Source organism: Cupressus sempervirens, chromosome 9, assembly GCF_028749045.1.
Source record: "Cupressus sempervirens isolate cs-2001-9-10 chromosome 9, ASM2874904v1, whole genome shotgun sequence".
Classification (NCBI taxonomy): domain Eukaryota; kingdom Viridiplantae; phylum Streptophyta; class Pinopsida; order Cupressales; family Cupressaceae; genus Cupressus; species Cupressus sempervirens.
This window is the reverse complement of record NC_143126.1, coordinates 203,236,498-203,247,649: the sequence shown is the minus strand read 5'-3', so window position 1 is coordinate 203,247,649 and position 11,152 is coordinate 203,236,498.

The window sequence follows — 11,152 nt, the reverse complement described above, 5'->3', positions numbered from 1 at the left end:
GTGTTGCAAAGGGCATAGAGATCACAATAGCAAGACATGAAAAAAAATCATAGAGCAAGGGCACAAAGATCACAAGGGCTCAAAGATCACAAGGGCACAACAACTAAATGCTGAGATAATAAGGGCATGACAACAAAATCCTAGATCTCCATTGATTTCCATCAAGGGCATGACAATAAAATGTAGAGATCATAAGCACACAAAAATGAAATGTAGTGATCACAAGGGCATGGCAGTGAAATCTCCACCAATGTTCAGCTCTCCACTATCATTTGGACCTCTCCACCCTCTTTTGCACACAACTATCCACAACCAAAACAAATGAAAAATGATTATCATTTGTTGTTGTTGTTTATTTCTAAAATCAACTTCACACTATGTTGTAACTCTTCCATAGATGTTTGATCCTTGCTAGTTTTCATTTTAGCATTTCAACATTCAAGCTTTCAAGTTTCCTCTTCATTATATAGTCCTTTCCACCCTAAAAACCACTTTGCTACTTCATTAAAATCAAGACTTGAACAAAGCCAATGATAAAACAAAGCTCGTATTCCAAAATCCAAATAATAAAACAATAAAAATCACTCAACCCATGTTAACTAACTTATCTCAAGATCTTACACAAAAATGATGTAGACCAAGAAAAATGGAAATTTTTTTTTAGAGAAACATGTTAGAAATGCTTTAGAATAACTGAGAAGGGGGGTGAATCAGTTATTCAAGGTCCAAATGTCCTATTCAAACTTTTCACTAAGTATAGTGAGCCCATTCAACCATTTATTCATCCAAGCTTTAACTTTTCTAACTAGCAAGTTACTGCAAATAAACATGCAAGCATAACACACAAGAAATCAACACATAACATAGTGATTTACATGGAAACCCAATTTGGAAAAAACCACTAGTAACATGCTACTCAATTCTCACTCTTTTGAAGTGATGCCCTATTAAAGGCTTACAATACATTGTTAAATGTGACCTGGTTAAAGGATTTAACCACCCTGTTAGAAGTGGGCCTGGTTAAAAGACTTTAGAACATTCACTTGGAATGTCACCCTGTTAAAGGATTTACATATGGCTATTAAACCAACCTAAGTCCATAGGATTTTCATATCTAATACAATTTCTAGAGAGTATTAGAAAATCTTTGACTTGAATATAACATACAACTTATCTTGCAAATCTCAAATCACTTCTCAACTCATACCATTTCTTGGTCTTCAATGTTTGCAACTCTAACAGCTTGCCCTTCTTTCAAGCTTAGTCTCCTTGGGTCTCCATGCTCAATGTACCAGTGTAATCATCTCTTCTTGACCATTTGTAGAAGTAGAGGCTCTGTGCTTTTCCTTCTTTTAGATTTCTTCTCCTTGACGCCCTTCTAACCACTTCGTAGTTTGGCACTTTAGTAGCAACGGTGTCAACAACATTTTCTTCTTGGTCTATGAATCCTTAAATAGAAGTCTTGGAGTTCTTTTCTCGCTTGAATCTTCCATTCTTTAATTTCAATTCATATGGATTAGGTAGGATACATTGTGTCTAACCCATATTTTATTTCCTCTAGAAAATTCTTGAATAATCCTCTTGAATTCACCTAAAAATGGTTTGCATAAAATTCTATGCCACAAACTCATCATCCTTATCTTCCAACTCATTCAAAAAATTCAAGGTAACCACTTTGTCAGCTCAAATTTTGCAAATCTTCATCATTTGAAATAATGTAGTAGCTTGGCACTATTGAAATACTAGTGCTCAACACATATTGTGTTACTTGGCATCAACTATGTTTTTCCTAATGCTCGACACTTGAAGATCACTTGGCACCAACTAAGATTTTTTGATTCTAGGCACTTGAACTTCACTTGGCACTTGAAGATTACTTGGCACACACTAGAATTTCTTGTTACTCGACTACAACTAAGAATTTTCTTGACACCCACTAATGATCTTAGTTTAAGCTTCACAGTCAACCTTGTTACAACTTATTCCTCCAATGTTTCTAAGTGTGACCAACCTCTATATCTTTGAGTATGTTATCAATACATCATTTAACTATCATCTTAACTGATCCTTGCACTTCATTACAAAATCATAGCTCAACCTTTCCATTAGGTACTCTTGTTACATCTTGTTGATCAAATTCTCTTCATCAATCAACTAAGTGATAGTACGACAAATGTCATTCCTACAAGTAGCAGGTTTGACATCAATGACAAAAAAATGAGTGAAAAAAACAATCTTCCTTCTTTGCAAAAATCTCCCTCTTTGATATTCATCAATGAGCTTTTCAATTAGATTTCCAACAATCTCCCTCTTTGGCATTGATGACAAACCAAACTGATCAACCATCAAACTAAACTATTTAACCAAATGCTAACTAGGTTAGAATAGTAAGTTGGATGCCAAAAAGTAAATTGTGACTTCACATCTCCCTCTACTATTTTGATTGGTTCATTTCTACTTCTCCCTCTTTGCTATTGTATCCTTGTTATTTATTTTTCTCCCTATGTATTGCTCATCTTCTGCTGTTCTGATCAACTTCTTCCTTCTGTCTTCATTTGATCAGATACTATTGATCAGTTTCTCACAACTTCTCCCTCTTTAACAACAATGTCAAAGACATATTAGCATCTTAATATACAAGTGTAGCTTTTGCAAGTTCATTTTATTTCTCCCTCTGTCACCTTTCTTGTGACTGATTTGAAACTTCAGCACTACTACTACTTTAGGCATGAATCCCAAAGTAAACATACTCTACATCAATGTGTAAAATCTTTAACAATTAGCTCATTTGATGCATGGCAGTCTTGCTTTTACCTCAAGTAGCCTTGGCTAGGGGTATCACCCCTAACTTACCTCTAAGATATTCAAAAGCATCTTTAGGTAGTGCTTTTGTGAAGATGTCAATAATCTGTTCCTTTGAGCTAACATATTCCATCTTTACTTGTTTGTCTTCCACCAACTCTCTTACATAGTGATACTTGATTGCAATATGCTTGGTTTTAGCATGCATTACAGGGTTTTTGATATGTTGATAGTACTTGTATTATCACAATAAAGTATTAGAGGCTCAGTTACCTCTTCCTTCATACCTTGTAGCAAATGTTTGATCCATACAATATTGGTGCAATTTATAGTAGCTGCAACATATGTAGCTTCAACAGTGGATTGTGAGGTACAACTTTTCTTTTTGCCGGTCCATGTAATCAACCTTTTTCTTAAGAAAAGTGCTCCTCCACTGGTGCTTTTTCTATCATCAATGTTACCACCCCAATTTTCATTAGTGTAGGCTTTTAATTCAATTTTTTCACTTCTCTTGTAGTACAAACCAAAATCATCAGTTCCTTTTTGGTACCTCAGTCTTCTCTTTACTGCCATTAAGTGATTTTCTCTTGGATTTGTAGAAAATCTTGCCACTATTCCAATAGCTAATGCAATGTTTGGTCTACTATGTACAACATATTTTAGATTCCAATCATTGATCTATACAATGTCTAATTTACCTCAGCAAACTCATCATTCTTAGATAGCTTATGTCCAGTTGCCATTGGTTTGCTAACTAGTTTTGAGTCATCTAACCTCAATTTTTTGAGTATCTCCTTGACGTATTTTGATTGGGTAACAAATATGCCATGTTTCAATTGATGTACTTATAATCCAGTAAAGAATTTGATTTCTCCAAACATTGACATCTCAAATTCATGCTTCATTTGATTAGCAAAATCTTTGCAAAGAACATCTTTTCCTCCAAATATTATATCATCAACAAAGATTTCTGATATTAAAATGTCTTTACCTTTTTCAGCCTTGATATACAAGTTCTTGTTTTCATCTATTCTCTCAAATCCTATCTTCACAAGATATTTGTGCAGTCTCTCATACCATGCTCTAGGTGCTTGCTTTAATCCATAAAGTGTCTTGTGCAGTTTACAGACCATGTCCTTGTTCTTGTTATCTAAAAATCCCTTAGGTTGTTCTATGTAGACTTCCTCTTCCAATATACCATTTAGAAAAGTAGAGAACATCCATTTGGTACACTTTGAAACTTTTGTATGTAGCATATGCAAGTAATGTTCTTACTCCTTCCATTCTTGCAACAAGGGAAAATGTTTCACCATAATCCAATCCTTCGTCTTGTGCATAGCCTTTGCAAACTAGCCTGGATTTTTTTGTTATTATCTCACCATTCTCATCGAGTTTGTTTCTAAACACCCATTTGGTACCAATCACATTCTTATCAGCTAGTCAAGGAACTAGAGTCCATGTTTTACTCTTCTCAATCTGATCTATCTCCTCTTCCATTGCTTTATACCAGTCATCATCCTTTAGTGCATCTTTCACTATTTTAGGTTCAATCTTTCTTAATAGACATGATTCATTCCGTAGTCTATTCCTTGTCATTGGTCTGGCATCCTTTTCACCAATGATTTGATCTGTAAGGTGATGTCTTCTTACATACTTGGCTAATCTTGGTTCTGTCCTTCTTTCCATCATTGATCCTTTAGTTTAAAAGTCATTTTGCTCTTCTCCATCTAGTATTTGATCATTCCTCTCATGTAAGCTATTCTCAAAATTAGAATGTGCATTTTCTACATTATGTAGCTCAGCTTTTGAATGTAACTCGACATTCACTAGCTGTGACTTGGCAGATACAATTTTTTTTTTTTTGATTCCCAACTTGATTTGTAGCATTGTCTTCAATAGTCATTCCTTCATAGAAGTATACAAAGGATTTATAATCATCTGATTGCTTGGACTCATCAACCTAAACTTCTGCGTGCTCATCAAAATTTACATTTGCACTCTCCACAATCTTGTTAGTGTTAGTGTTCAAACACTTATATGCTTTGCTTCTAGTGGAGTATCCAAGGAATATGCCTTCATCACTTTTTGCATCAAACTTGCCATTTATAGCATCTTTAATAATATAGTATTTACAACCAAATACTTTAAAATGTTTTACATTAGGTGAGTGACCATACCATAATTCAAAAGGTGTTACATTTGTACCTTTCTTGACTTGAACTCTATTCAGTGTGTAGACTACAGTACTTACAGCTTCTCTCCAGTACTTTAGTGCAACATTTTTCTCCATCATCAAGGTTCTAGCATAGTCAATCACTGACTTATTCTTTCTTTCAGCAATACCATTATGTGGTGGAGTTCTTGGTGTTGATGTTTGCCTTTTGATACCTTTGTCATTGCAGAATATCTCAAATTCTTTTGATGTGAACTCACCTCCTCTATCTGACCTTAGACATTTTAGGTTCTTTCCTATTTCCTTTTCAATTCTAGACAAATACCACTTAAAAATTTAAAATGCATCAGATTTTTGCTTTAAAAACATAGCAGTCATCATCCTAGAATAATCATCTACAAATAGCATTATGTATCTGTCTCCTAGGTAGCTTTGCACTTCTATTGGACCAAATAAGTCTATATGGACTAGTTCTAATACTTCCTTGGAAGTGTGTGTTTTTCTTTTGAAACTAGATTATCATTTCCCCTAGTTGACATTATTTGTATATTGTATTTTCAGGTTTCTTTAATTTGGGCAACCCTCTGACCTTCTTCTTCTTACTGATGCTGATCAGATTATCAAAGTTAACATGACACAACCTTTTATGCCATAACCACACATCATCAAGTCTAACAAAAAGACATGTTGCATCTTCCATATCTAGGTAAAATAGATGACTCCTAGTTTGTTCACCTTTTGCTATCAGATTTCCATCAGTGTCATAGATCTTGGTAGTTTTGTTTCCAAACTCTACTTTGCAACCTACATTACCTAACTGTGACACACTCAACAAGTTGTAGTTCAATCCTTCAATATAGTATGCATTATCACATGAAATTTTCTCTGTGAGCTTAATAGAGCCTTTTCCTTTGATTTGACATGGAGCATCATTACCAAATCTAACACTATTTCCATCAGATTGAGTAAAGATAATGAACTTGCTTTTATCTCCTGTCATGTGATGTGAGCATCCATTGTCTATGATCCACTTGTCATTATTGTTCACACAAGTAACCAATGTTGTTTCTTCATCTTCATCTTTATCTAATTCATCCTTCATGGCCACATAGACTACTTCATCTTCATTCTCATCAAAATATTCTTCAACAATGTAGCATCTTTTGTCTTTCTCCTTGTAATCTTTGCTATCATCTTCTCTTTTGTTCCTATACTTGTTTCCTTCTTTGTAGTTTTTCTTCTATGTACATCTTGTAGCAATATGACCTACTTCATTGCAATTGAAACATATGATGGGGAGCTTACCTTTGAATTTACCTTTGCCTCTATGAAATCTCCTAGCTAGTAGTGCTTCTAACTATTCCACATCTTCCTCATATGCACTACTATCATTAGATGCATGTTTTCCCTTTCTTCTCTTCTTGCTTGATATCTCCTCCTCAGTGTCTTTTATTGTCATTTTGGCCTTGAAAGCAGATTCAAGATTCTTAGGTCTATAGTTATCAAAGTTGGACAATTCAAATGCAATAAGTCTTCCCACTATTCTTTCAAAGGTTAGTGTGTTTCCTTGTACACACCTTAGCCTTTGAATGGCTGAAACTCTAATAGCATAGATAGGAAGTAGAGTTCTTAAGTATTTGTTAATGAATGTTTCTTCTTCCAATTGACCACCTAGACTTCTTATTGCACTTACCACTTCTTTTATTCTTGCAACATACTGAGTAGCATTTTCACCTTTCTCCATTTTCATGTCATCAAACTTTCCTCTTAGAATTTCTCTCTTGGCTCTCTAGATATTCTGATCTCCTCCATAGATATCTAGCAAGGCTTTCCACATCTTGAATGTAGTGTCACAATATTTGATGCCATCGTATTTTGAATAACTGAGTGCAGAGGCAATTTCCAGCATTGCTTGATTGTGCTCCTTTTTTTTATTCAAATCATCTATAGTAAGAGGTCCTGCTAGATTTACATGTTCTGTTCCAATTGAAGTTTGTGCATAGTAACCTGTTGATCCAAGATGCAATTTCATTAGACTCTAACATGCAACAAAGTTATCTTTGTTGAGCTTGGAAACTTCTCATTTGGACATCTTGATCTTCCTGCTTCTAGTACCTTGAAACTAAATCATTAGATAACTCTGATACCAATTATTAGAAATTATTTAGAATAACTGAGAGAGGGGGGGAGTGAATTAGTTATTCAAGGTCCAAATGTCCTATTCAAACTTTTCACTATGTATAGTGAGCCCATTTAACCATTCATTCATCCAAGCTTTAACTTTTCTAACCAGCAAATCAATATGCAAGCATAACACACAATAAATCAACATATAACACAGTGATTAATGTGGAAACCCAATTTGGAAAAAACCACAAATAACATGCTACTCAATTCTCACTCTTCTAAAGTGATGCCTTGTGAAAGGCCTACCTTGTTAAAGGCTTACAACACACTATTAAATGTGACCTAGTTAAAGGATTTAACCACCTTGTTAGAAGTGGGCTTGGTTAAAGGACTTTAGAACATTCACTTGGAATGTCACCCTGTTAAAGGATTTTCATATGGCTATTAAACTAACCTAATTCCATAGGATTTTCATATATAATACAATTGCTAGAGAGTAGCTGAAAATCTTTGACTTGACTATAACATACAACTTATCTTGCAGATCTTAGATCACTTCTCAGCTCATACCATTGCCTAGTCTTTAGTCTCTATAACTCTAGTAGCTTGCCCTTCTTTCAAGCTCAATCTTCTTAAGTCTCCATGCTCAATGTACTAGTACAATCATCTCTTCTTAACCACTTGTAGAAGTAGAGACTATGTGCTCTTCCTTCTTCTAGATGTCTTCTCCTTGACACCCTTCTAACCACTTCACAGTTTGGCACTTTCGTAGCAATAGTATTAGCAACATTTTCTTCTTGGTCTATGACTCCTTAAATAGAAGTCTTGGAGTTCTTTTCCTAGTCAATTCTTCCATTTTTTAATTTCAATTCATATGGATTAGGTAGGATTCATTGTATGTAATGCATATTTTGTTTCCTCTAGAAACTTCTTGAATAATCCTCTTGAATTTGCCTAAAAAAAGTTTGCATAGAATTATGTGCCACCAACTCATCATTCTTATCTTCCAACTCATTCAAAAAATTCAAGGTAACCACTTTGTTGGCTCAGATTTGGAAAATCTTCATCATTTGAAATAATGCAGCAACTCGGCACTATTGAAATACCGGTGCTCGACACATACTGTGTTACTTGGTATCAATTGTGTTTTTTCTAATGCTCAGTACCTGAAGATCACTCGGCCCCAACTAAGACTTTTGATGCTCAACACTTGAACTTCACTTGACACCCAAAGATTACTTGAAACACACTAAAATTTCCTATTACTCAGCTCCAACTGAGAATTTTCTTGGCTTCAACTAACTTGCTCGACACCCACTAATGATCTTAGTTTAAGCTTTGCAGTCAACTTTGTTACAACTTATTCCTCCAATGTTTCTAACTATGACCAACCTCTATATCTTTGAGTATGTTATCAATACATCATTTAACCATTGTCTTAACTAATCCTTGCACTTCATTACAACATCATAACTCAACCTTTCTCTTAGGTACTCTTGTTACATCTTGTTGATCAAATCCTCTTCATCAATCAACTAAGTGGTAGTACTTGGATCTTATAAGAAAATTTCATTCCTATAAGTAGTAGGTTTGACATTAATGATAAAATAATGAGTGAAAACAACAATCTTCCTTCTTTGCAACAATCTCCCTCTTTGATCTTCATCAATGAGCTTTTCAATCAGATTTCCAACAAAACATATCATAATAGATATTTTCAGAAAGAAAAAAGCCATAACCTAGTTAAATTGGTCTAGTTACTGACTAGTTGGGTTGATTACAAATTCTTGTAGAACTAGCATCAAATTGAGTACAATAAAATGAATAGTCAGTTGTTCCCAGCTAGTAGGATCAAATACAATTTTCCAAGGTGATAAAATTACAAATGCAAATGTATGTATGTATGTGTATATATATGTATGTATGTTTATATATGTATGTATGTATGTATGTATGTATATATGTATGTATGTATGTATATAGAGATATCTTATGGATTGTGGATATCAGTGAAGATCTAGGATTTCCCAGTCATGCCTTTATGATCGTTGCATTTTTTTGTCATGCCCTTGTGATCTCTACATTTCATTTTCATACCCTTTTGATCTCTATATATGTATGTAGGTATGTATGTGTATACATATGTATATGTATGTATGTATATATATATGTATGTATGTATGTGTGTGTGTGTGTGTATGTATGTATATAAATAGAGAGATCTTGGCACAATAGAAAAACAATAAAACTCAATTAAAATTAGCATGGCCATGAGTATTTTCAAAAGTGTTTAAACATAACTATACAAGGAGTGAGTTAGGACATATATAGGTTAACCTTATATTAACTATAAACTACAACACAAAGGTTGCACTAGGTTATTACAATATTTTAAATACAGAGAACTACCTGATTCGCCCAAGAGGGTGTATTATTGTGAAGAGCTATATTAGGCAAATAAAGCTCACTAATGGTTATAAGAATATAGCTACATCAAAAAAATTAGAAACCACAACTACATATTCATTAAACTAAGTAGTTCATGGGTTTTGATTCCATGGATATAGGTATGTAGGCAACCTAGTAGGTGAAGTATGCCTTTGACATAGTTATGTAGCACTTAACCATGTATGTATGTAACTATTCTCTACTTAACATTGCCATCCACATGCAGGGATGGGTGGGTGCAGTTAAGCTTGCATCTTTGACAATACTTCATTTCCATTATCTACACTCTTTGAATCGATGGTATATATCTTTATCACTTCTAACTATAATTTTCAAATAGTACAAACCACAATAGTTTCTTATAATTCTATGGTTCTCTTTGTAAGTTTATAAAATTGAAGTTTAAAAATTAATTGCATTTATGTACATATTTTTCAAGTTTGATATTTCTCTTTTACCTAACTCATAGTCCAAGAATAATTTTTCAAAACACATATTGACCAGTTGGAGATTGACCCAAAAAATTGTAAGAATGATTGTACCAAAAGAGTTTAAAATAATGATTGTTCATGATAATCATATTTTTACAATAATCATCCTTTTACATTCTTTTTGGCACAGTTGTTCTTACATCTTATGATATTTTTTGAGAACAAAATTCCAAACTAATAAGGTAAGTGATAAGACTTGTGTCTTGTGATAAGACCTATTTCTTAATTAAATAGAAATCCTAGAATATAATTAATTGAGCTTATTTTTATTTGGTTTTGGCTAGTACAAACTTTAATTTAATTTATTTTATTTTTTCCAAATTCCATGGTTTCTAAGAAGAAAATCTAGCTGAAATATCGTATAGAAATCCTAGAATATATCTAATTTTGTTAAGGGAACATTTGTTTAGAAATTTAACAAGCATTTTTATTTAATGATTTCTTTCTTTTGTAATGGGGTTTGAGATATGTTTACTTGTCCGTGCCTTTTAATTATAACTATGTTTTCTATGTGTTCGAGAAATATGAGTTTTTGAAATTTTAATTTGACTTCAATTAGATTTAGGAAAATTAGCTAAGACAACGTATTAACAATGTAGGAACATGTTGGAAAACTTAGTGGACTATGTTATTATTTTTTCTATTTTTTCCAGTAAATTTAACTGGAATATTTGGATCTAGCAAACTTGGTATTTTATGCCTATCATATTAAATGTTGAAAAGAATTGTTGATAGATAACTTGATTTAAATTTTGTTGGTTTTGAATTGTATTGGTATGCTCTCCCTACAAGGATCCCAAGTATCTACTACTACTATTAATTTGGTCTAGTTTCCAATTAGTTGGGTTGATAACAAATTCTTGTGTAACTGTCATTAGATTAGGCACAATAAAATGAACAATCAGTTGTTCCCAGCTAGTAGGATCAAATATAATTTTCCAAGGTGATAAAATTGCATATATAGATGCATCACTTGAATGCTAGGCATGAAACACATTCTCCAATTTATAATGAATGGTTAGATATAAATACTCCATACGTTGACCAAAAAATGGAAGCCAAGGATGTAACCATGCATGTACTAACACACTCTCTCTGCTAGGATCCCAAG